The sequence below is a fragment of the Carcharhinus amblyrhynchos genome, chromosome 11, assembly GCF_965287045.1.
Source record: "Carcharhinus amblyrhynchos chromosome 11, sCarAmb.v2.hapA, whole genome shotgun sequence".
Lineage (NCBI taxonomy): Eukaryota > Metazoa > Chordata > Chondrichthyes > Carcharhiniformes > Carcharhinidae > Carcharhinus > Carcharhinus amblyrhynchos.
Genome location: NC_137334.1, coordinates 92,517,986 through 92,541,758, shown reverse-complemented (window position 1 = coordinate 92,541,758; position 23,773 = coordinate 92,517,986). Strand labels below are relative to the sequence as shown.

At 53.6% G+C, this 23,773-nt stretch overlaps 1 protein-coding gene across 2 annotated transcripts in view; it reads right to left on the bottom strand.

Annotated features, from left to right (window-relative positions):
- Positions 1 to 23,773, bottom strand: part of LOC145350346 (gap junction gamma-1 protein-like) — a 41,434-nt gene that overhangs the window by 6,163 nt on the left and 11,498 nt on the right. The window contains exon 1 of one of the 2 annotated variants that reach the window (XM_080199581.1): positions 8,616 to 8,805. The exons of the other annotated variant lie outside the window; for it this stretch is intronic. The gene's annotated coding sequence lies outside the window, so the exon portion shown is untranslated. Of the gene's footprint in view, positions 1 to 8,615; positions 8,806 to 23,773 lie in introns of those variants that run through there. 2 annotated transcript variants of the gene reach the window in all.

Below are 23,773 nucleotides of genomic sequence, written 5' to 3'. Positions count from 1 at the left end.
CTTCCGTCGGGAAAAAGATACAAAAGTCTGAGGTCACGTACCAACCGACTCAAGAACAGCTTCCTCCCTGCTGCCGTCAGACTTTTGAATGGACCTACCTCGCATTAAGTTGATCTTTCTCTGCACCCTAGCTATGACTGTAACACTACATTCTGCACTCTCTCCTTTCCTTCTCTACGAACGGCATGCTTTCTATAGCACGCAAGAAACAATACTTTTCACTGTATGTTAATATATGTGACAATAATAAATCGAATCAAATTCCCAGACTGTCTTTGTGAACAAATATTTCCTAACCTTTCCCTTTCGAGGCCTGATTTCTGTTCCACAGCAGAAAAAGCTTCTTTTTATCTGGGTCTGTACTCGTTGGAGTTTAGAAGGCTGAGGGGGGATCTTATAGAGACTTACAAGATAATGAAGGGGATGGATAGGGTAGAGGTAGAGAGATTCTTCCCGCTTAGAAAGGACAGCAGGACTAGGGGGCACAGCCTCAAGATAAGGGGGGGGTGCAGTTCAGATCAGAGTTGAGGAGGAACTTCTTCACTCAAAGGGTGGTGAATCTCTGGAATTCTCTGCCCGTTGAAGTGGTGGAGGCTGCCTCGCTGAATATATTTAAGTCACGGGTAGATAGGTTTCTGATAGATAAGGGAATTAAGGGTTATGGGGAGAAAGCGGGAAAGTGGAACTGATCCACTTCAGATCAGCCATGATCTTATTGAATGGCGGGGCAGGCTCGAAGGGCTAGATGGCCTACTCCTGCTCCTATTTCTTATGTTCTTATTATCTACCAAATCCCTACAAAAATCCTAAATCCTCAATCAAATCCATCACAAACCTCTCTTGATTTTTTGTTGAACACAAGCCTGGTGGATCTGCTCCCTCCGTGTGATCTGACCCTTGGGAAAGCCACTAACCTTCTGGTGACCCTGTCCTGCCCCCTTTCAATGATCAATAGATCCTTCCTAAGGTGTGGCCCCGAGCTGGGCACATTTACCCCAGATGTGGCCTAACTGGGCCTTTGTATCGCTGTGATATTCCCTCCTGTTCCTATTCCAGTTTATTCTGACCGTTCAGGTTAATATTCCATAACCCCCGGCCATTCCAAAATGGCTAAGAGACATTCCTTTGTTCCAGGTTGTGAGGTTCCTTTGCCAGTTACACTCACTTCCTGTTACTTTTGTTGTTGTGAGATTTGCAAAAAGGTCACACCTGGCATTCTGGCCACCCAAAGATGGACAAGAGTTTAAATTTAACATTTATTTATTAATCAGCCATTTCAGAGGGCAGTAAACCACATTGGCTGCGGCTCTGGAGTCACATGTAGGCCAGACCGGGTAAGGATGGCAGATTTCCTTCCCTGAAGGACATCAGTGGACCAGATGGGTTTTTACAACAATTGACGATAGTTTCATGGTCACAGTTACTGAGACTAACTTTATATTCCAGATTTTTGAATGGATTTAAACTCCACCAGCTGCCGGTGGTGGGAGGTCCCCCAGAGAATTGGCCTGGGCCTCTGGATGACTAGTCATGGAATCTCTACAGTACAGAAGGAGGCCATTCGACCCATTGAGTCTGTACTGAGCACAATCCCACTCAGGCCCTTTTCCCATCATCCTACACATTTACCCTGCCAATCGCCCGGAACCTAGGGTCAATTTGCACGGCCAATCAACCTAACCCGCACATCTTTGGACTGTGGGAGGAATCCGGAGAAATCCCAGCAGACATGGGGGAAGGTGCAGACTCCGCCTCAGGCATGACCCAAGCCGGGAATCAAACCCGAGTCTCATAACCATTGGTAGAGGCCTTGCCATTTGGGGCATGGGCACCCTTTTTACCCCTCCCCCCCCCCCCCCCCCCAACCAAAACCTTGCCCTGGCACCACCCCCACAACTGCCCATTCCACCCCTTCTTCCCACCCCGCCCCCGCGCCTCCACCCCGGGAGGTTCCTTGGCTTTGCAAACTCGCTCCGGGGAATGAAATTCCAGCTCAGCGCAGCATTCCTGCATCCTGCTGAGAGTGTCAGCCTCGATTTGTGCGCTGATATCTCAGGAGTGAAACTTGAGGCCATGCCTTCCTTACTCTGAGGCGAGAACGTTGCCCACTGAGCCACAGTGGGTGCATTAACGGGCGACCGGGTGAACATTGAGGTGTCACACCCTGACAATGTCATAATTACATTGCTCTAGACAACATATACACATAAGAACATAAAACATAAGAACATAAGAAATAGGAGCAGGAGTAGGCCATCCAGCCCTTCGAGTCTGCCCCGCCATTCAATAAGATCATGGCTGATCTGTCGTGGCTCAGTTCCACTTTCCCGCCCTCTCCCCATAACCCTTAATCCCTCTCTTATCAAAAACCCATCAACCCGCGTCTTAAAAAATATTTAGCGAGGCAGCCTCCACCACTTCAACGGGCAGAGAATTCCAGAGATTCACCACCCTTTGAGTGAAGAAGTTCCTCCTCAACTCCGTTCTAAACCGCCCCCCCTTTATCTTGAGGCTGTGCCCCCTAGTCCTGCTGTCCTTTCTGAGCGGGAAGAGTCTCTCCACCTCTATCCTATCCATCCCATTCATCATCTTATACGTCTCAATGAGATCTCCCCTCATTCTTCTAAACTCTAACGAGTACACGCCTAGTTTATTCAGCCTCTCCTCATAGTTCAACCCCCTCAACTCCGGTATCAGCCTAGTAAACCTCCTCTGCACTCCCTCCAAGGCCAATATATCCTTGTGTAAGTGCAGCGACCAAAACTGCACACAGTACTCCAGCTGCGGCCTCACCAATGCCCTATACAGCTGCAGCAAGACCTCCCTACTTTTATATTCAATCCCCCTCGCTATGAAGGCCAGCATCCCATTCACCTTCCTGACCACCTGCTGCACCTGCAAGCTGGGTTTTTGCCAATCACTACTAACCAGAACTTGGTGTTGTACTCAGAAACATAGGATGGTTCAGCACTTAAGGAGGCCATTCAGCCCATCGAGTGCATGCTTTCTCTTTTGAGGAGAATCCAGTTAGACCATCTCTCCTGGCTCTTCACCCAAATCCCTGGAATTCTCCCCCTCCGAGTATTTACCCAGTTACTGTTCCAAAGCTACAACTGAACTCACACCCACCATCCTATCAGACAGTGCGTTCCATATCCTAAACACTCAATCTGTAAGAACATTCTTCTCCTGTTGCCTCTGGTTCTTTTCCAGTCTGGGTGCTCTGGTTATCAAGTGCCGGCCAATGGAAACAGTTCACATTATTTACCTCCTAGAAAACCCTTCATTATTTTGCATTCCTCTATCCAGGGGTGGCATGGTGGCACAGTGGTTAGCACTGCTGCCTCACAGCATCAGGGGCCGGGTTCGATTCCCGGCTTGGGTCACTCCCACATGCAGTGTGGAGTCTGCATGTCCTCCCCGTGCCTGCGTGGGTTTCCTCCCACAGTCTGAAAGACGTGCTGGTTCGGTTGCACTAAATTCTCCCTCAGTCTACCCAAACAGGCGCCGGAGTGTGGCGACTAGCAGATTTTTACAGCAACTTCATTGCAGTGTTAACGTAGGCCTACTTGTGACACTAATAAATAAACTTAAAAGCCCTTCTGCTCCGAGGGTTATCCCTCATTGCTGGAAACGTTTGGGTGAATCTTTCTCTACACCCTGTCTAGTACCTTTGAGTTCTTCTTCAAGTGCAGTGCCCAGGATTGGATTCTACTGGGAGAACAAGGAACAAGAGCAAAATCAACATTTCGAAAGCTGGCACCAATCCTAAAACCACAGGTATGTGGATCGCGTCGGGCCTGTACTTCCGCTGAGCTGGCGGGCTCTACTCGCTCACAGACCTGCCTGCCTCAGTGTGGAGCTGAGAGGAGGCCTCACGAGGACAGAAATGGGCATTAAAGATACTCAGCACACATCCTCCCCTGAACTCCCGATAACTGCCCCCCCCCCCCCCCACCGCCCCCTCGTTCTGGAGACGGATTTCGGCTCGCCCACAGACTTGAGTGGGCATGTTCCCTCGCTTGCTGAATTTGTGTTGGTGTGCCTCGCATTTATAACCATCCACAATTGCCCTCAGGAACTGGGCTGCCTCCTTAATCCATACAGTCATCGAGGTTACAGCACGGAGACAGGCCCTTCGGCCCAACTTGTCCATGCCGCCCAGTTTTTAACCTCCAAGCTAGCCCCAGTTGCCCGTGTTTGGCCCACATCCCTCTGTACCCACCTTACCCATGTAACTGTGATTGCCGGCGTTGGACTGGGGTAAACACAGCAAGAAGCCTCACAACACCAGGTTAAAGTCCAACAGGTTTATTTGGTAGCACGAGCTTTCAGAGTGCTGCCCCTTCATCAGGTGAGTCATGGTGGGGGGAGTGGGGGTGGGGAGGTGGGGGGGGGGGGGTGGATTCTCTCCCGGGCCCTGGGGCAGGTATTTAAACAGTACCTGGACCAATGGGGTGCAGCCAGAGTCCATGCACCCCTTTGGGGAGTGGGCAGGGGGGGGGTGTGGGGAACAGACCCCGCGCATTTCGAATACCGTCTGAAAACAGAGTTACGCGGAAACAGGTTCATTTCCTCACAGCCTTGGGCAGACCCTTGCTGCGAATGTCCAAGCACCTTGGGCAGGTTTCCAAACCAGTCGGTGGGAAGTTTCTCCCAGTTGAAATGCAGCGGGTTAATAAAGTGTTACATCACCGCGCTTCGAAAACGGGGCAAGGTTTGTTTCGAAATGGAAAAAGAGGCAAGGAAGGAGATCGTTTCACAAAGTCCAACTCTCCATGGGGTCACTCCCTATCAGGCACCTCACTGTATCAGAATTAACACGCCCTTCATTTCTTCATTTGGAGATTAGAGCCAACATCTCTCAATGTCAGTGAAAAACTGTTATCACCCATCGCCTCCAAAATTATCTTCCAGCAGCATAAGAACATAAGAAATAGGAGCAGGAGTAGGCCATCTAGCCCCTTGAGCCTGCCCCGCCATTCAATAAGATCATGGCTGATCTGAAGTTGTTCGGTTCCACTTATCCGCCTGTTCCCCCATAACCCTTAATTCCCTTATCGATCAGAAATCTATCTACCCGTGACTTAAACACATTTAACGAGGTAGCCTCCACTGCTTCAACGGGCAGAGAATTCCAGAGATTCACCACTCTCTGAGAGAAGAAATTCCTCCTCAACTCTGTTCTAAACTGACTCCCCCTCATTTTGAGGCTGTGTCCTCTAGTTCTCGTTTCCTTTCTAAGTGGGAAGAATCTCTCTACCTCTACCCTATCCATCCCCTTCATTATCTTATATGTCTCTATAAGATCTCCCCTCATCCTTCTAAACTCCAACGAGTACAGGCCCAATCTACTCAATCTCTCTTCATGAGCTAACCCCCTCATCTCCGGTATCAACCTGGTGAACCTTCTCTGCACTCCCTCCAAGGCCAATATATCCTTTCGCAAATAAGGGACCAAAACTGCACACAGTACTCCAGTTGCGGCCTCACCAGTGCCCTGTACAGTTGCAGCAAGACCTCCCTACTTTTATATTCAATCCCCCTCGCTATGAAGGCCAGCATCCCATTCGCCTTCCTGACCACCTGCTGCACCTGCAGGCTGGGTTTTTGCGATTCGTGCACAAGGACCCCGAGGTCCCTCTGCACCGTCGCATGTTGTAATTTTTCACCATTTAAATAACGTCCATTTTACTATTATTCCTTCCAAAGTGGATAACCTCACACTTGCCAACGTTATACTCCAGGCACCTCATTGATAACAATAGTGAGAGAGAGAGAGTGGGGGGGGTGCACGCGAGCGCATGTGAGCGCATGAGCGTGAACGTGAGTGGGGGCACGCGAGCGCGCGAAAGGGAGTGGGTGCGCAAGCAGGAGTGAGAGAGAGAGGGCGCGCGAGCCAGAGAGAGACAGTGCGCTACCCACACAGACAGGGCACACGAGCCAGATAGACGGGGCACGCAAACCAGAGGCCAGGGCAGGTGAGGGTGCGAGGCAGAGGGAGAGATGGCGCGGGGAAGAGGGGACACAAAAGTGAGGGAGCGCGAGGGAGGGCGAGCGCGAGGGAGGGCGAGCGCGAGGGAGGGCGAGAGCGCGAGGGAGGGCGAGCGCGAGGGAGGGCCAGCGCGAGGGAGGGCCAGCGCGAGGAGGGCCAGCGCGAGGGAGGGCCAGCGCGAGGGAGGGCCAGCGCGAGGGAGGGCCAGCGCGAGGGAGGGCCAGCGCGAGGGAGGGAGAGCGCGAGGGAGGGAGAGCGCGAGGGAGGGAGAGCGCGAGGGAGGGCCAGCGCGAGGGAGGGAGAGCGCGAGGGAGGGCCAGCGCGAGGGAGGGAGAGCGCGAGGGAGGGAGAGCGCGAGGGAGGGCCAGCGCGAGGGAGGGAGAGCGCGAGGGAGGGCCAGCGCGAGGGAGGGAGAGCACGAGGGAGGGCCAGCGCGAGGGAGGGGAGCGCGAGGAGGGAGAGCGCGAGGGAGGGCGAGCGCGAGGGAGGCGAGCGCGAGGGAGGGCGAGAGCGAGGAGGGCGAGCGCGAGGGAGGGGCAGCGCGAGGGAGGGCGAGCGCGAGGGAGGGCGAGCGCGAGGGAGGGGCGAGCGCGAGGGAGGGCGGGGAGCGGAGGGGCGAGGCGAGGGAGGGCGAGCGCGAGGGAGGGCGAGCGCGAGGGAGGGGCAGCGCGAGGGAGGGGCAGCGCGAGGGAGGGCGAGCGCGAGGGAGGGCGAGCGCGAGGGAGGGAGAGCGCGAGGGAGGGAGAGCGCGAGGGAGGGAGAGCGCGAGGGAGGGAGAGCGCGAGGGAGGGGCAGCACGAGGGAGGGGCAGCACGAGGGAGGGCGAGCGCGAGGGAGGGCGAGCGCGAGGAGGGAGAGCGCGAGGGAGGGAGAGCGCCGAGGGAGGGAGAGCGCGAGGGAGGGAGAGCGCGAGGGAGGGAGGCGCGAGGGAGGGGCAGCGCGAGGGAGGGGCAGCGCGAGGGAGGGGCAGCGCGAGGGAGGGGCAGCGCGGAGGGCCAGCGCGAGGGAGGAGAGCGCGAGGGAGGGCGAGCGCGAGGGAGGGCGAGCGCGAGGGAGGGCGAGCGCGAGGGAGGGAGAGCGCGAGGGAGGGAGAGCGCGAGGGAGGGAGAGCGCGAGGGAGGGGCAGCGCGAGGGAGGGGCAGCGTGAGGGAGGGAGAGCGGGGGAGGCGAGCGCGAGGGAGGGCGAGCGCGAGGGAGGGCGAGCGCGAGGGAGGGGCAGCACGAGGGAGGAGCAGCGCGAGGGAGGGAGAGCGCGAGGGAGGGGCAGCGCGAGGGAGGGGCAGCGTGAGCGCGAGGGAGGGCGAGGGAGGGAGAGCGCGAGGGAGGGCGAGCGCGAGGGAGGGGCAGCACGAGGGAGGGGCAGCACGAGGGAGGAGCAGCGCGAGGGAGGGGCAAGCGCGAGGGAGGGCAGCGCGAGGGAGGGGCAGCGCGAGGGAGGGGCAGCGCGAGGAGGGGCAGCGCGAGGGAGGGGCAGCGCGAGGGAGGGGCAGCGCGAGGGAGGGGCAGCGCGAGGGAGGGGCAGCGCGAGGGAGGGGCAGCGCGAGGGAGGGCGAGCGCGAGGGAGGGCGAGCGCGAGGGAGGGAGAGCGCGAGGGAGGGAGAGCGCGAGGGAGGGAGAGCGCGAGGGAGGGCGAGCGCGAGGGAGGGCGAGCGCGAGGGAGGGCGAGCGCGAGGGAGGGAGAGCGCGAGGGAGGGAGAGCGCGAGGGAGGGAGAGCGCGAGGGAGGGAGAGCGCGAGGGAGGAGAGCGCGAGGGAGGGAGAGCGCGAGGGAGGGAGAGCGCGAGGGAGGGAGAGCGCGAGGGAGGGAGAGCGCGAGGGAGGGAGAGCGCGAGGGAGGGAGAGCGCGAGGGAGGGAGAGCGCGAGGGAGGGAGGCGCGAGGGAGGGGCAGCGCGAGGGAGGGAGAGCGCGAGGGAGGGAGAGCGCGAGGGAGGGAGAGCGCGAGGGAGGGAGAGCGCCGAGGGAGGGAGAGCGCGAGGGAGGGAGAGCGTGAGGGAGGGACTGAGTGCAAGAGAGCACAAGAAAGCAGGAGAGTGAGAGGGGAGTGCGTGAGAGAGAACACGAGAAAGAGAAAGCACGAGAGATGTAGATTGGGAGAGAGCACAGGACGGGGGAGAGAAATGCAGAATAGAGTGAGATCACTAGAGATTTGGAGAGAGAGTGAGCGTTAGACAAAGGAAATGTTGGAGTGTTCCACAGTTTCAGATTTACAGAGAAATCTACAGCACTGAGACAGACCATTCAGCCCATCGGGTCTAGCCCAGAGCTTGTGCCCCCCTGAGTCTCCTTCGACTATCCCCATCATCTCCCCCCTCACTGTCTTTCTATTACTTTCCCCCTCATGTGTTTATCCAGTTTTCCCTCAGAGACATCGATACTATTCGCCTCGACTGCTCCACATTCCCCCCCACTCTCTGGCTCAAGGCGTTTTTCCGGTATTTCCCGTGGGATTCTTTTAGTGGGGGGGTTTGTCGATCGGACAGATGCGGAATTGGGATAAAGGCACATCCTGAGGGCGAGCTGTGCTCCGATGTTTCAGTCCCAGACTGACTGTCCCCCTCTCCGATAAACCGCTCCCACGTAAAGGGCAAGATCCCGGATTAAGATTTACCATCCAGCCTACCTTCAAATGTGAGCAGTTAAGAGTCCTCACTCCAACCTCTTCACAAACCGACCCCTTTCAGAGTGAGAGAGAAGGAAACAATAGGTTTAAAAGGCTGCAAAGACCCACTCAGTGCTGACACGGTGAGACACAAGACTGAGCTGAACTCAAATATCCGCAATAATTATGAGCACGGAACCCCTCCCCTTAGCAATCTGTCCCTAAACTAACTCAAGAGTGAAAAAAAACATTCCACTTCAAACGAGGAGTCTGATGTGGCGGAGCAGTTATAATGATCCCTTTGCCCAACATTTCTGTAACCTGTCTGTGCACGCTCCACTGCTGTCTCTATTTCAAAACCTCTCTCGCGATTCTGCTGCTGATTAACATTCGCACCTCAATCTCGCTCGGCATTTTCAGCGCTCGCTTCTTCCAATCGGAAAGACCTGCCATTCCACACTCCCTCTTCCCGTCTCGGGGCAGCCCAGGGCACGGGTGACACTACAGAAGAGGTGGACTGGCCGCGCAAAATTGCCGCTTAGTGTTGAGGGGAGGCAGCCGGTTTATTTATTAGTCACGGTTAAGGCTTACATTAACACTGCAATGAAGTGACCGCGAAATTCCCCCAGTCGCCACATTCCAGCACCTGTTCGGGTCAGCGCACCCCTAACCAGCACGCCTTTCGGAGGAAACCGGAGCACCCGGAGGAAACCCACGCAGGCACGGGGAGAATGTGCAAACTCCACACAGACAGTGACCCGAGCCGGGAATCGAACCCAGGACCCTGGCGCTGTGAGGCAGCAGTGCCAACCACTGTGCCACATGGGGTTATGGAGATAGGATCTGGGTGGGATAACTGTTGGTGCAACTGTGATGGGTCAAATAGCCTCCTTTAGCACTGAATGGATTCTTTTGGGCAAGTGATGGCCTAGTGGCATTATCGCTAGACTATTAATCCAGAAACTCAGCTAATGTTCTGGGGACCCGGGTTCAAATCCCACCACGGCAGATGTGGAATTTGAATAAAATAAAAAATATCTGGAATTAAGAATCTACTGATGACCATGAAACCATTGTCAATTGTTGGAAAAAAACCATTTGGTTCACTAATGTCCTTTAGGAAATAAATCTGCTGCCTTTACCTGGTCTGGCCTACATGTGACTCCAGAGCCACAGCAATGTGGTTGGCCCTCAACTGCCCTCAGGCAACTAGGGATGGGCAATGAACGTTGGCCCAGGCAGTGACGCCCATGTCTCACAAGTAAGATCAGGAATAAGGCTAGGAATCTATTCAATGAACAGTAACGCACACACTATTTTTTGAATGGTTTCACTGTTGTAATTGGATCAAAAGCACTCAATTTGCACATAGCAAGTTCCTACAAACAGAAAACCCTATCCACCATCTACAAGGCACAAGTCAGGAGTGTGATGGAATACTCACCACTTACCCTGGATGAGTGCAGCTCCAACAACACTCAAGAAGCTCAACACCATCCAGGTTGGGACACATTAGAGATATTTCCTTAAGAGTTATACATTACTGTGGTGGATGTATTTCTTATTTGTAATGGTTAAAAGTTCTTGCTGAGTGTCTTACTGAACATGTCAGCAATATTCTTGATTAAACTTTGGTTTTGATAAAAGCTCCTCGTGGGTCAGTTCAATCACAGCTGGAGATAAACCTCTCGTGCTCAACCTAGCTAAATTCAATGTGAAACGTTACAGGCCAGACAAGCTTCGTAGAGCACCTTGAAATATCCGACCTGACTTGTAACAATACGTAGTTCATAAGTTCCTAAGATATAGGAGCAGAATTAGGCCATTCATAAGAACATAAGAAATAGGAGCAGGAGTAGGCCATCTAGCCCTTCGAGCCTGCCCCGCCATTCAATAAGATCATGGCTGATCTGTCGTGGCTCAGTTCCATATTCCCGCCCTCTCCCCATAACCCTTAATCCCCTCGCTTATCAAAAACCCATCAACCCACGTCTTAAATATATTTAGCGAGGCAGCCTCCAACACCTCAACGGGCAGAGAATTCCAGAGATTCACCACCCTTTGAGTGAAGAAGTTCCTCCTCAACTCCGTTCTAAACTGCCCCCCCCTTTATCTTGAGGCTGTGCCCCCTAGTCCTACTGTCCTTTCTGAGCGGGAAGAGCCTCTCTACCTCTATCCTATCCATCCCATTCATCATCTTATACGTCTCAATGAGATCTCCCCTCATTCTTCTAAACTCTAACGAGTACAAGCCTAGTTTATTCAGCCTCTCCTCATAGTTCAACCCCCTCAACTCCGGTATCAGCCTAGTAAACCTCCTCTGCACTCCCTCCAAGGCCAATATATCCTTGCGTAAGTGCGGCGACCAAAACTGCACACAGTACTCCAGCTGCGGCCTCACCAATGCCCTATACAGCTGCAGCAAGACCTCCCTACTTTTATATTCAATCCCCCTCGCTATGAAGGCCAGCATCCCATTCGCCTTCCTGACCACCTGCTGCACCTGCAGGCTGGGTTTTTGCGACTCATGCACAAGGACCCCGAGGTCCCTCTGCACTGTCGCCTGCTGCAGTTTTGCGCCATTCAGCCCATCAAGTCCACTCTGCCATCTGATCATGGCTGACATGTTCTTCATCCCCATTTTCCTGCCTTCTCCCCATAACCCTTCAACCCATTCCCAATTAAAAACCTGTCGAACTCCTCCTTAAATTTACTCACTGCCCCAATATCCACTGCACTTTGGGGTAGTAAATTCCACAGATTCACAGTCCTTGTGGGGGAAGTAGTTTCTCCTCAACTCTGTTTTAAATTTACAACCCATTATCCTCGGGCCATGACTTCTCATCCAAGTATGGCCAACAAGAGGAAGCATCTACTCCACATCTACTTTGTCCAAAACTTTTATCATCTTGTATACCTCAATTTGATCTCCCCTCATGCTTCTAAATTCCAGAGAGTATCGACCTAACTTGTTCAATCTCTCTTTATATCACAAACCCCGCCATCTCTGGAATCAATCTAGTGAACCTCCTCTGAACTGCTCCAATGCCACGGCATCTTTCCGCAAATAAAGCAGCGCACAATACTCCTGGTGTTGCCTCACCAATGCCTTGTATAGCTGCAACAAAATTCCTGAATATATTTAAGTCACGGGTAGATAAGTTTCTGATAGATAAGGGGGTTAAGGGTTATGGGGAGAAAGCGGGAAAGTGGAACTGATCCACTTCAGATCAGCCATGATCTTATTGAATGGCGGGGCAGGCTCGGAGGGCTAGATGGCCTACTCCTGCTCCTATTTCTTATGTTCTTAGAGTCCAGACTATCATCCAGCCTTGCATCTCTGCATCCCAACATTACTGTCTTCGTGTGAAAACTCCCCTGATGCGGCATTCCAGAGTGGCTAACTCCACACTGAGGTGCACTCACCTGAAACAGTCCCACAAACAGGTTTAGCTTCCTGTCATCATCATAATAATAGTAATAATTGATTTGCATCACCACACTCAAACACACACATTTCCACACATCTGGAGTGAGTAATGTCCTTGCCAATACACGGAAAATGAAGTCATTACTCAACATTCGGCTGCAAAAGGTCTTTTTGACCAGGATGTAAAGTGCATTAAAAAAAGAACTTGCATTTACATAGCACCTTTCGCAACCCCAGTGTTCCCCGAAGAGGTTACCAACCAATGGGAAGCTCCTTCTGAAATTTGGTCGCTGTGGCAATGGAGGAAACGGGGTGGTTAATTTGCCCCTGCTGCCCTCTCAGTTGAACCAAACGATCACATGGAACTATCATAGAAACCCTACACCACAGAGAGAGGCCATTCAGCCCATCGAGTCTGCACCGACCACAATCCTACCCAGGGCCCACCTCATATCCCGACATATTTTACCCACTAATCCCTCTAACCTACACATCTCAGGACACTAAGGGACAATTTCTTAGCATGGCCAATCAACCTAACCCCCATATCTTTCGGACTGTGGGAGGAAACCGGAGCACCCGGAGGAAACCCACGTAGACACGAGGAGAATGTGCAAACACCACACAGACAGTGACCCGAGCCGAGAATCGAACCCAGGACCCTGGAGCCGTGAATCATCCGCAATGCTAACCACTGTGCTACCGTACTGCCCCAGTTATCTTGGAAAAAATTCTCCCAAATAACAACTTATATCTATATATAGTGTCTTCCACCTCTTGAAGTGTCCCAAGGTGCTTCCCAGGAGGGATATAAAACAAAGGGTGACACCAAGACATATGAGGAGATCATCAGATGACCACTAACTTGGTTAAGGAGCCTTTACCCAGTGCCTTCAAGGAGGGAAGTGAGGTAGAGAGACAGTGACGTGTACGGAGGGAACTCCAGACAAATGAAGGCACGTCCGCCACTGGTGGAGTGATTGAAATCAGGAATGTGCACGAGGCCAGAATCAGAGGAGCTCAGAGATCTCCGGGGGTCGTGGGGCCAGAGAAGATTCCAGAGGTAGGGAGGAGGCGAGGTGATGGAGGGATCAGAAAATAAGGATGAGAGTTTTAAAGTAAGAAGTTGCTTGACTGAGAGTCACTGTAGGTCAGAGAGCACCGGGGTAATGGGGGAACAGGACTTGATGTGAGTTAGGACACGGGCAGTAGATTTATAGATGATCCCAGAGGGTAGAATGTGGGAGAGCAGCCAGGAGTGAGCGGGAATAGTTAAACCTCGAGGCAGAAATGAGCATTCCAGCAGCAGATGAGCTGAGACAGAAGGATGTTACAGAGCTGGAGATTGGTGGTCTTGGGTCAGGAGGTGATAAAGAAAGTCGCTCTCAACACCCCATGCTCCAAAACCTCCCACCCACCCCTCAGCTCACACCCACTCCCCTCAACTGTCCCTCTTCTCCAATTCTTGCTATGGAGGGAGTGTAGAGAAGCTTTAGCAGGCTGATTCCTGGGGTGACGGAAGCAGAAGAGAGATTGTACTCACTGGACTTAAGAAGAACAAGAGGGGATCTCATAGAAACCCCCAAAATTCTAACAGGACGAGGCAGGGCGGACGCAGGAAGGATGTTCCCGATGGTGGGGGTGGCCAGAACCAAGGGTCACACACGGAGGATATGGGGTAAACTGTTTAGGACGAAGATGAGGAGAACTTTCTTCACCCAGAGAGTGGTGAGCCTGTGGAATTCACTCCCACAGAAAACAGCTAAGGCCAAAACACTATGTTTTCAAGAAGGATTTAGATACAGTGCCTGGAATGAATGGGGATCAATGGGTTAGAGTTAGGGTGAGGGTGAGGGTTAGGAGGGAAGGCGGGAAAAGGTTACTGAGTTGGATAATCAGCCATGATGACAATGAATGGCAGAGCAGATGCGAAGGGCAGAATGGCCTCCTCCTGCTTCCATTTTCCATGCTTTTATGTTTCTAACTCCTTCCAAACCACCCCCACGACACCCCCTCCCCAAGACACCCCTCCCCCTGACACCCCTTCCCCCGACACCCCTCCGCACAACATCCACTCCCACACCCCCTCCCCTGATACCCTCTCCCCCCAACGCAGCCCGCCGACATCCCCTCCCCCAACACCCCCTCCCCAACATCCCTTCCCCTCGACACACCCTCCCCCGACATCCCCTCCCCCCGATACCCCTTCCCCGACACCCCCTGCCCTGAAAACTTCTCCCCGACACCCCTTCCCCCAACAACCCCTCCCCCAATGCCCCCTCCCCCCAACACCCCCTTCCCCCAACACCCCCTCGCCCCCGATACTCCCTGCCCTGACACCCCCTCCTCACCTCCAAACCCCCCCCCCCCGCAAGGGGCCAATGAGAAAAATCTCTGAAATAATAGTTGGCATAAACTGAACCTTTAAAAATATTAAGAAAATAAATAATTGCTGAGGAAGAATAAAATAAGTATCAAAAGAAAGTTATTAAGTTTTTAAATGATCAGTATTTGAGAGGAATGTGCATGCATGTGTGTATGTGCACATGTGTGTGTGTGCACATGCGTGTGCGTGTGTGTACATGTGTGTGCGTGTGTGTGTGCACATGGGGGTGTGTATGTGCACATGCGTGTGTGTGTGCACATGCGTGTGCGTGTGTGTACATGTGTGTGCGTGTGTGTGTGCACATGGGGGTGTGTATGTGCACATGCGTGTGTGTGTGCACATGCGTGTGCGTGTGTGTACATGTGTGTGCGTGTGTGTGCACATGGGTGTGTGTGTGCACATGGGTGTGTGTGTGCACATGCGTGTGTGTGTGCACATGCGTGTGTGTGTGTGTGCACATGCGTGTGTGTGTGTGCACATGCGTGTGTGTGTGTGTGTGTGCGTGTGCACCAGGCTCACTCCCAGTCTCACGCACTCACTCTCATCCACTGACAGCAGCTGTGAGCTTGTGTGAGAAACCTAACACTGGGAGTAAGGAACACTTGCTCTCGCACACTTCCTCTCGCACACTCGCTCTGGGAAATGCAGAAGGCAGTGGCTGGCCTCGGCTAATCTGGAATATAAAGCTAGTCTCAGTGATCATAGAATCCCTGCAGTGTCTGCACCGACCACAATCCCACCCAGGCCCTATCTCCATAACCCCACGCATTTACCCTAGCTAGACCCCTCACAGCAAGAGGCAATTTAGCACAACCAATCCATCTAACCTGCACATCTTTCGGACTGTGGGAGGAAACTGGAGCACCTGGAGGAAACCCACGCAGACACGGGGAGAATGTGCAAACTCCACATAGACAGTGACCTGAGCCGGGAACCGGACCCGGCTTCCTGGTGCTGTGAGGCAGCAGTGCTAACCCACTGTGTCACCGTGAAACTCAAATGAGTCACGGTGACCATGAAACTATCATCCATTGCTGCAAAAACCCATCTGGTTCACTGATGTCCTTTCGGGAGGGAAATCTGCCACCCTTACGTGACTCCAGACCCACAGCAACGTGGGTGACTCTTAACTGCCCTCTGAAATGGCCAAGCGAGATACTCGGTTCAAGGGCAATTAGGGATGAGTAACAAGCACTAGCCCAGCCAGTGACACCCTCATCCCATGGAAGAATAAAGGAAAGGAAGAAACTTCAAACAACACCTGCTAAGTATTGTAAGTGGAGGGTGGGGAAAGTTCAAACTCAGCAATTTGCCTGGGGAACCTCCTGTGATCTAGTCTAAGAGGGATTCGAGTGAGAAGTTGCTCACCCATCGTAGACTCATTCTGCCTCTGCCCAATTGCATCCCGGCAACAGGCCCTGACATGAAGGCGCTGTGCGTCACAACAACTGACTCAATTGCAAATAAAACTGCCAATTTCAGAAGGGCAGCACAATGCACGTCCCCACTTCCCTGGTACATTTTACATTCCGAATTAGCCCTGGAGCGACCGAGGCTGCACACAGGTGGACACAGCCACAGGTCAGCTCGAGTGAACAGGAGATACAGAGTGAAAAGCTCCCTCTATTGCCCCTGTTTGTGATCAGCAGTGTCACCAACTATTAAACACACATCAAAGTAAAACGAGGCAGCGATTCCAGGCTAAAGGAGCCACTTCCTTCATCAAACTCAGCATTACTCAGCACAGGGTGACAGATAAACACGGTGCACACGGGGGTGACCTGAGGAACCAACATCTTGACCACAGGATTGCTTTGTTACAGCAGCTGAAAGGGTCACTCCGGAGACCAGCGCACTTCCCAGCCCAGCTCCGGGTACACTCTCACCTGCACTGGCAAAGCTCAACGCATTCAACATGTTCACAGACAAGACACATACAAGAAGGAGGCCATTCAGCCCTGTGAGTCTGTTCCACCGTTCAGTGAGAGCATGGCTGATCTGTTGCTTAACATTTTGCCATCTTTGCCCTAATCCACTTCACCCTTTGCTTAGCAAATTCGATTAACATCAGACTTAATCTGTCTATGGCTCTGGCATTGATCACCATTGGCGAGGAACAGTCATAAACACCCGCAACTTTTGTGTGTAGAGTACTGACACAATCCCCAGGGACCCCCCTGTAAATACTGACACAATCCCCAGGGACCCCCTGTAAATACTGACACAATCCCCAGGGACCCCCTGTAAATACTGACACACTTCCCCCGGGGACCCCCTGTAAATACTGACACACTCCCCGGGGACCCCCTGTAAATACGGACACACTTCCCGGGGACTCCATGTAAATACTGACACACTCCCCCCCGGGGACCCCCTGTAAATACTGACACACTCCCCGGGGACCCCCTGTAAATACTGACACACTCCCCCCCGGGGACCCCCTGTAAATACTGACACAATCCCCAGGGACCCCCTGTAAATACGGACACACTCCCCGGGACCCCCCTGTAAATACTGACACACTCCCCGGGACCCCCCTGTAAATACGGACACACTCCCCGGGACCCCCCTGTAAATACTGACACACTCCCCGGGGACCCCCCTGTAAATATTGACACTCTCCCCTGGGTCCCCTCTGTAAATACTGACACACTCCCCGGGACCCCCCTGTAAATACTGACACACTCCCCGGGGACCCCCCTGTAAATACTGACACACTCCCCGGGGACCCCCCTGTAAATACTGACACACTCCCCGGGGACCCCCTGTAAATACTGACACACTCCCCGGGACCCCCCTGTAAATATTGACACTCTCCCCTGGGTCCCCTCTGTAAATACTGACACACTCCCCGGGGACCCCCTGTAAATACTGACACACTCCCCGGGGACCCTCTGTAAATACTGACACACTCCCCAGGGACCCCCTGTAAATACTGACACACTCCCCGGGGACCCCCTGTAAATACTGACACACTCCCCAGGGACCCCCTGTAAATACTGACACACTCCCCAGGGGACCCCCTGTAAATACTGACACAATCCCCAGGGACCCCCTGTAAATACTGACACACTCCCCAGGGGACCCCCTGTAAATACTGACACACTTCCCGGGGACTCCATGTAAATACTGACACACTCCCCCCCGGGGACCCCCTGTAAATACTGACACACTCCCCCCGGGGACCCCCCTGTAAATACTGACACACTCCCCCCGGGGACCCCCCTGTAAATACTGACACAATCCCCAGGGACCCCCTGTAAATACTGACACACTTCCCGGGGACTCCATGTAAATACTGACACACTCCCCCCCGGGGACCCCCTGTAAATACTGACACACTCCCCCCCGGGGACCCCCTGTAAATACTGACACACTCCCCGGGGACCCCCTGTAAATACGGACACACTCCCCGGGACCCCCCTGTAAATACTGACACACTCCCCGGGACCCCCCTGTAAATACGGACACACTCCCCGGGACCCCCCTGTAAATACTGACACACTCCCCGGGACCCCCCTGTAAATACTGACACTCTCCCCGGGGTCCCCTCTGTAAATACTGACACACTCCCCGGGACCCCCCTGTAAATACTGACACTCTCCCCGGGGTCCCCTCTGTAAATACTGACACACTCCCCGGGACCCCCCTGTAAATACTGACACACTCCCCGGGACCCCCCTGTAAATATTGACACTCTCCCCTGGGTCCCCTCTGTAAATACTGACACACTCCCCGGGACCCCCCTGTAAATACTGACACACTCCCCGGGGACCCCCTGTAAATACTGACACACTCCCCGGGACCCCCCTGTAAATACTGACACTCTCCCCGGGGTCCCCTCTGTAAATACTGACACACTCCCCGGGACCCCCCTGTAAATACTGACACTCCCCGGGACCCCCCTGTAAATACTGACACTCTCCCCGGGGTCCCCTCTGTAAATACTGACACACTCCCCGGGACCCCCCTGTAAATACTGACACTCTCCCCGGGGTCCCCTCTGTAAATACTGACACACTCCCCGGGGTCCCCTCTGTAAATACTGACACACTCCCCGGGACCCCCCTGTAAATACTGACACTCTCCCCGGGGTCCCCTCTGTAAATACTGACACACTCCCCGGGACCCCCCTGTAAATACTGACACACTCCCCGGGACCCCCCTGTAAATATTGACACTCTCCCCTGGGTCCCCCCTGTAAATACTGACACACTCCCCGGGGACCCCCCTGTAAATACTGACACTCTCCCCGGGGTCCCCTCTGTAAATACTGACACACTCCCCGGGACCCCCCTGTAAATACGGACACACTCCCCGGGACCCCCCTGTAAATACTGACACAATCCCCGGGGACCCCCTGTAAATACTGACACACTCCCCAGGGACCCCCTGTAAATACTGACACACTCCCCGGGGACCCCCTGTAAATACTGACACACTCCCCGGGGACTCCATGTAAATACTGACACACTCCCCGGGAACCCCCCTGTAAATACTGACACACTCCCCGGGACCCCCCTGTAAATACTGACACACTCCCCGGGGACACCCTGTAAATACTGACACACTCCCCGGGGACCCCCTGTAAATACTGACACAATCCCCAGGGACCCCCTGTAAATACTGACACAATCCCCAGGGACCCCCTGTAAATACTGACACACTCCCCGGGGACCCCCCTGTAAATATTGACACACTCCCCGGGGACCCCCCTGTAAATACTGACACACTCCCCGGAGACCCTCTGTAAATACTGACACTCTCCCCGGGGACCCCCTGTAAATACTGACACACTCCCCGGGGACCCCCCTGTAAATACTGACACACTCCCCGGGGACCCCCCTGTAAAGACTGACACACTCCCCGGGAACCCCCCTGTAAATACTGACACACTCCCCCCAAGGGGACCCCCTGTAAATACTGACACACTCCCCGGGGACCCCCTGTAAATACTGACACACTCCCCGGGGACCCCCTGTAAATACTGACACACTCCCCGGGGACCCCCTGTAAATACTGACACACTCCCCGGGACCCCCTGTAAATACTGACACACTCCCCCCAAGGGGACCCCCCTGTAAATACTGACACACTCCCCGGGGACCCCCCTGTAAATACTGACACACTCCCCGGGGACCCCCTGTAAATACTGACACACTCTCCGGGGACCCCCTGTAAATACTGACACACTCCCCGGGGACCCCCCTGTAAATACTGACACGCTCCCCCCAAGGGGACCCCCCTGTAAATATTGACACACTCCCCCCAAGAGGACCCCCCTGTAAATACTGACACACTCCCTAGGGACCCCCCCCGTAACTATTGACACTGTCTCAATGGCCACTCCACAATCCTTATTTCCGAAAAGGAAGCAAAACACTAGCGACAGAAAGATAACAATAACTGTGGTAATAACACGAAGGGGAAAGTGATCAGAGGCCTCGAGGGAGGATGTCAAGACTCTGTGTTACGTGGTCTAAGACTCTGACTCTCTCCCTTACCACCAACCCCCCTCCCCGGTACTGAGGAGAGCAGGAAACAGCGATATGCACTCCGGTCATTAGAATGACCAGCTTTCCCTCAGATTTACTGCCATCCGGTTAGACCTATTGAGCGGATGTGCCGGCCTTGGAAAGGGTCCAGAGGAGGTTCACAAGAATGATCCCTGGAATGAAGAGCTTGTCGTATGAGGAACGGTTGAGGACTCTGGATCTCGTTGGCGTTTAGAAGGATGAGGGGGAGATCTTACTGAAACTTGCGAGGCCTGGATAGAGTGGACATGAAGAGGACTGAAACTTGCGAGGCCTGGATAGAGTGGGCATGAAGAGGACTGAAACTTGTGAGGCCTGGATAGAGTGGACATGAAGAGTACGTTTCCCCTAACAAGACAAACTAGAACCAGAGGGCACAACCTCAGGCTAAAGGGACGATCCTTTAAAACAGAGATGAGGAGGAATTTCTTCAGCCAGAGAGTGGGGAATCTGTGGAACTCTTTGCCGCAGAAGGCTGTGGAGGCCAGATCATTGACAGAGATTGAAAGGTTCTCGATTAATAAGGGGATCAGGGGTTATGGGGAAAAGGCAGGAGAATGGGGATGAGAAAAATATCAGCCATGGGTGAATGTCGACGGGCCGAGTGGCCTAATTCTGCTCCTACGTCTTAAGGCCTGATGATAGGCATCTGCAAATGGTTCATCCAACACTTGTCCGGCATAAATCCCTCCTTTCCACCCCCTCCCCCGGCTCCCATGTTATATCAGGGTGCAGTTTCAGTGACTGCTCAGCTGAGGCAAAGCCACCCCAAGCAATCCAAACTCTGCAAAACGCAGAGAAACATTTGTTTTCCGCGCCACAGGTTAGTATTTTGATTTCCTTTTCATCTTTCTTTGCTCTTCGCCCCCCCCCCCCCCCCCCCCCCCATCCTCGTTCAGCCCTCAGCAGTCAAGAGGGCAAGGAATACAACAGGCCAAGTAACTCTGCACAAGAGTCCAGGAATGCAGGTTGAGCCTGTTAAGCGGAGCCTGGAAGTCTGCATAACCTGTAAGCTGAGTCGCAGTGCCAAGCAGTGATTGCTGAACCCAGCCCCACTCCTGGAGGCATCAAATTCTTTCATTTCATTAGCCAGAGAGATCTGAGAGGGCCACAGCTTCCCTCCCCTAAGGGGACACCCATCAAGCAGTTTAGCCAACAATCTGTGCTCGCCTCTTTTTGTGATGCGTTCATGGGACGTGGGTATCGCCCAGCCAGCTTTTATTGCCCATCTCTGCGTTGGCACGGTGGCACAGTGGGTTAGCACTGCTGCCTCATGTCGCCAGGGAGCCGGGTTCGATTCCCAGCTCGGGTCACTGTCTGTGCTGAGTCTGCACATTCTCCCCGTGTCTGCGTGGGTGCCCCCCGGGTGCTCCGGTTTCCTCCCACCGTCCAAAAGACTGGTTGATTGGCCATGCTAATCGTGGGAGGACTAGCTAAGGTATTGGGAATAGGATGGAGATGTTGGCGTGGGCTCGATGGGCCGAATGGCCTCCTTTTGTACTGTAGGGTTTCTATGATACTAGGAGTCAACCACATCACTGTGGCTCTGGAATCACATCCAGGCCAGACTGGGTAAGAATGACAGATTTCCTTCCCTAAAGGACATTGGTGAACCAGATGGGTTTTTCCAACAATTGACATGGTCATCATTAGACTTTTAATTCAAGCCTTTAACCAAATTCAAATTCCACCATCTGCTGCAGCAGGATTCGAATCCCGATCCCCAGAACACTAGTTTATTTCATTCGTATCATCAGTAAGCTTACATTAACACTGCAATGAAGTTACGGTGAAAATCCCCTAGTCGCCACACTCCGGCGCCTGTTCGGGTTACACTGAGGGAGAATTTAGCACGGACAATGCACCCTAACCAGCACGCCTTTCAGGCTATGGGAGGAAACCAGAGCACCCGGAGGAAACCCAGGCAGACATGGGGAGAACGTGCAAACTCCACACAGACAGTGACCCACGCCGGGAATCGAACCCAGGTCGCTGAAGCTGTGAGGCAGCAGTGCTAACCAGTGTACCACCGTGCCGCCCTATCAGGGTGTTTGGGGTTAGGGCAAGGATTCTGGTGGACAGATAGGAACATGGAGCTAAGGCCACTATCAAACCAGCCAATATCTTATGGAATGACGGAACAGGCTCGATGGGCTGAGTAGCCTGCTCCTGCTCCTTTTTTCAAAACCACTTTATGACTTTGAACATAAGAACATAAGAAATAGGAGCAGGAGTAGGCCATATAGCCCCTCGAGCCTGCCCCGCCATTCAGTAAGATCATGGCTGATCTGTCGTGGCTCAGTTCCACTTTCCCGCCCTCTCCCCATAACCCTTAATCCCCTCGCTTATCAAAAACCCATCAACCCGCGTCTTAAAAATATTTAGCGAGGCAGCCTCCACCACTTCAACGGGCAGAGAATTCCAGAGATTCACCACCCTTTGAGTGAAGAAGTTCCTCCTCAACTCCGTTCTAAACCGCCTCCCCTTTATCTTGAGGCTGTGCCCCCTAGTCCTACTGTCCTTTCTGAGCGGGAAGAGTCTCTCCACCTCTATCCTATCCATCCCATTCATCATCTTATACGTCTCAATGAGATCTCCCCTCATTCTTCTAAACTCTAACGAGTACAAGCCTAGTTTATTCAGCCTCTCCTCATAGCTCAACCCCCTCAACTCCGGTATCAGCCTAGTAAACCTCCTCTGCACTCCCTCCAAGGCCAAAATATCCTTGCGTAAGTACGGCGACCAAAACTGCACGCAGTACTCCAGCTGCGGCCTCACCAATGCCCTATACAGCCGCAGCAAGACCTCCCTACTTTTATATTCTGCTGCAGCAGGATTCGAATCCCGATCCCCAGAACACTAGTTTATTTCATTCGTGTCATCAGTAAGTTTACACTAACACTGCAATGAAGTTACTGTGAAAATCCCCTAGTCGCCACACTCCAGCACCTGCTCGGGTACACTGAGGGAGAATTTAGCACGGCCAATGCACCCTGACCAGCACGTCTTTCAGACTGTGGGAGGAAACCGGAGCACCCGGAGGAAACCCACGCAGACACGGGGAGAACGTGCAAACTCCACACAGACGGTGACCCATGCCGGGAATCGAACCCAGGTCACTGATGCTGTGAGGCAGCGGTGCTAACCAGTGTACCACCGTGCCGCCCTATCAGGGTGTTTGGGGTTAGGGCAAGGATTCTGGTGGACAGATAGGAACATGGAGCTAAGGCCACTATCAAACCAGCCAATATCCTATGGAATGACGGAACAGGCTCGATGGGCTGAGTGGCCTGCTCCTGCTCCTTTTTTTTGAAATCACTTTACGACTTTGTGGACAAGATTCGATGGTAAACCCGTTGAGGAAATAACGCGCAAACAGACATTAACACTGCAAATTTCTTGGGGAATTTCCAATGCAATTTACAGCTAATTAAGAGCTTCCGAAGTGCAGTCAGTGTTGTAATGTAGGAAACAGCAAAAGCCCCAGCTCTGCATGGCAAGATCCCACAAACAGCGTTGCTAATGACTGAGGTATCTGTTTGCAATTGGTGATGCTGGTTGAGGGACAAGTGTTGGCCCCCAGGACATTGGGAAGGTCGGGGGGAGGGATACAGGGAACTGCCTTACTTCCACCCGGGAAGGCAGAGACCTCACCTTCACACCGTTTTGGCACCTCTGACAGTGCAGCACTCCCCTCACTGCCCCACACTGGGAGACCCAGCCTAGATCACATGCCTCACTCTTGGGATACATTTCTGGACATTAAAAGGCATCAAAGGCTTTTGGGGATCGGGCAGAAAAATGGCCTCGAGTTGGATCAGCCGTGATC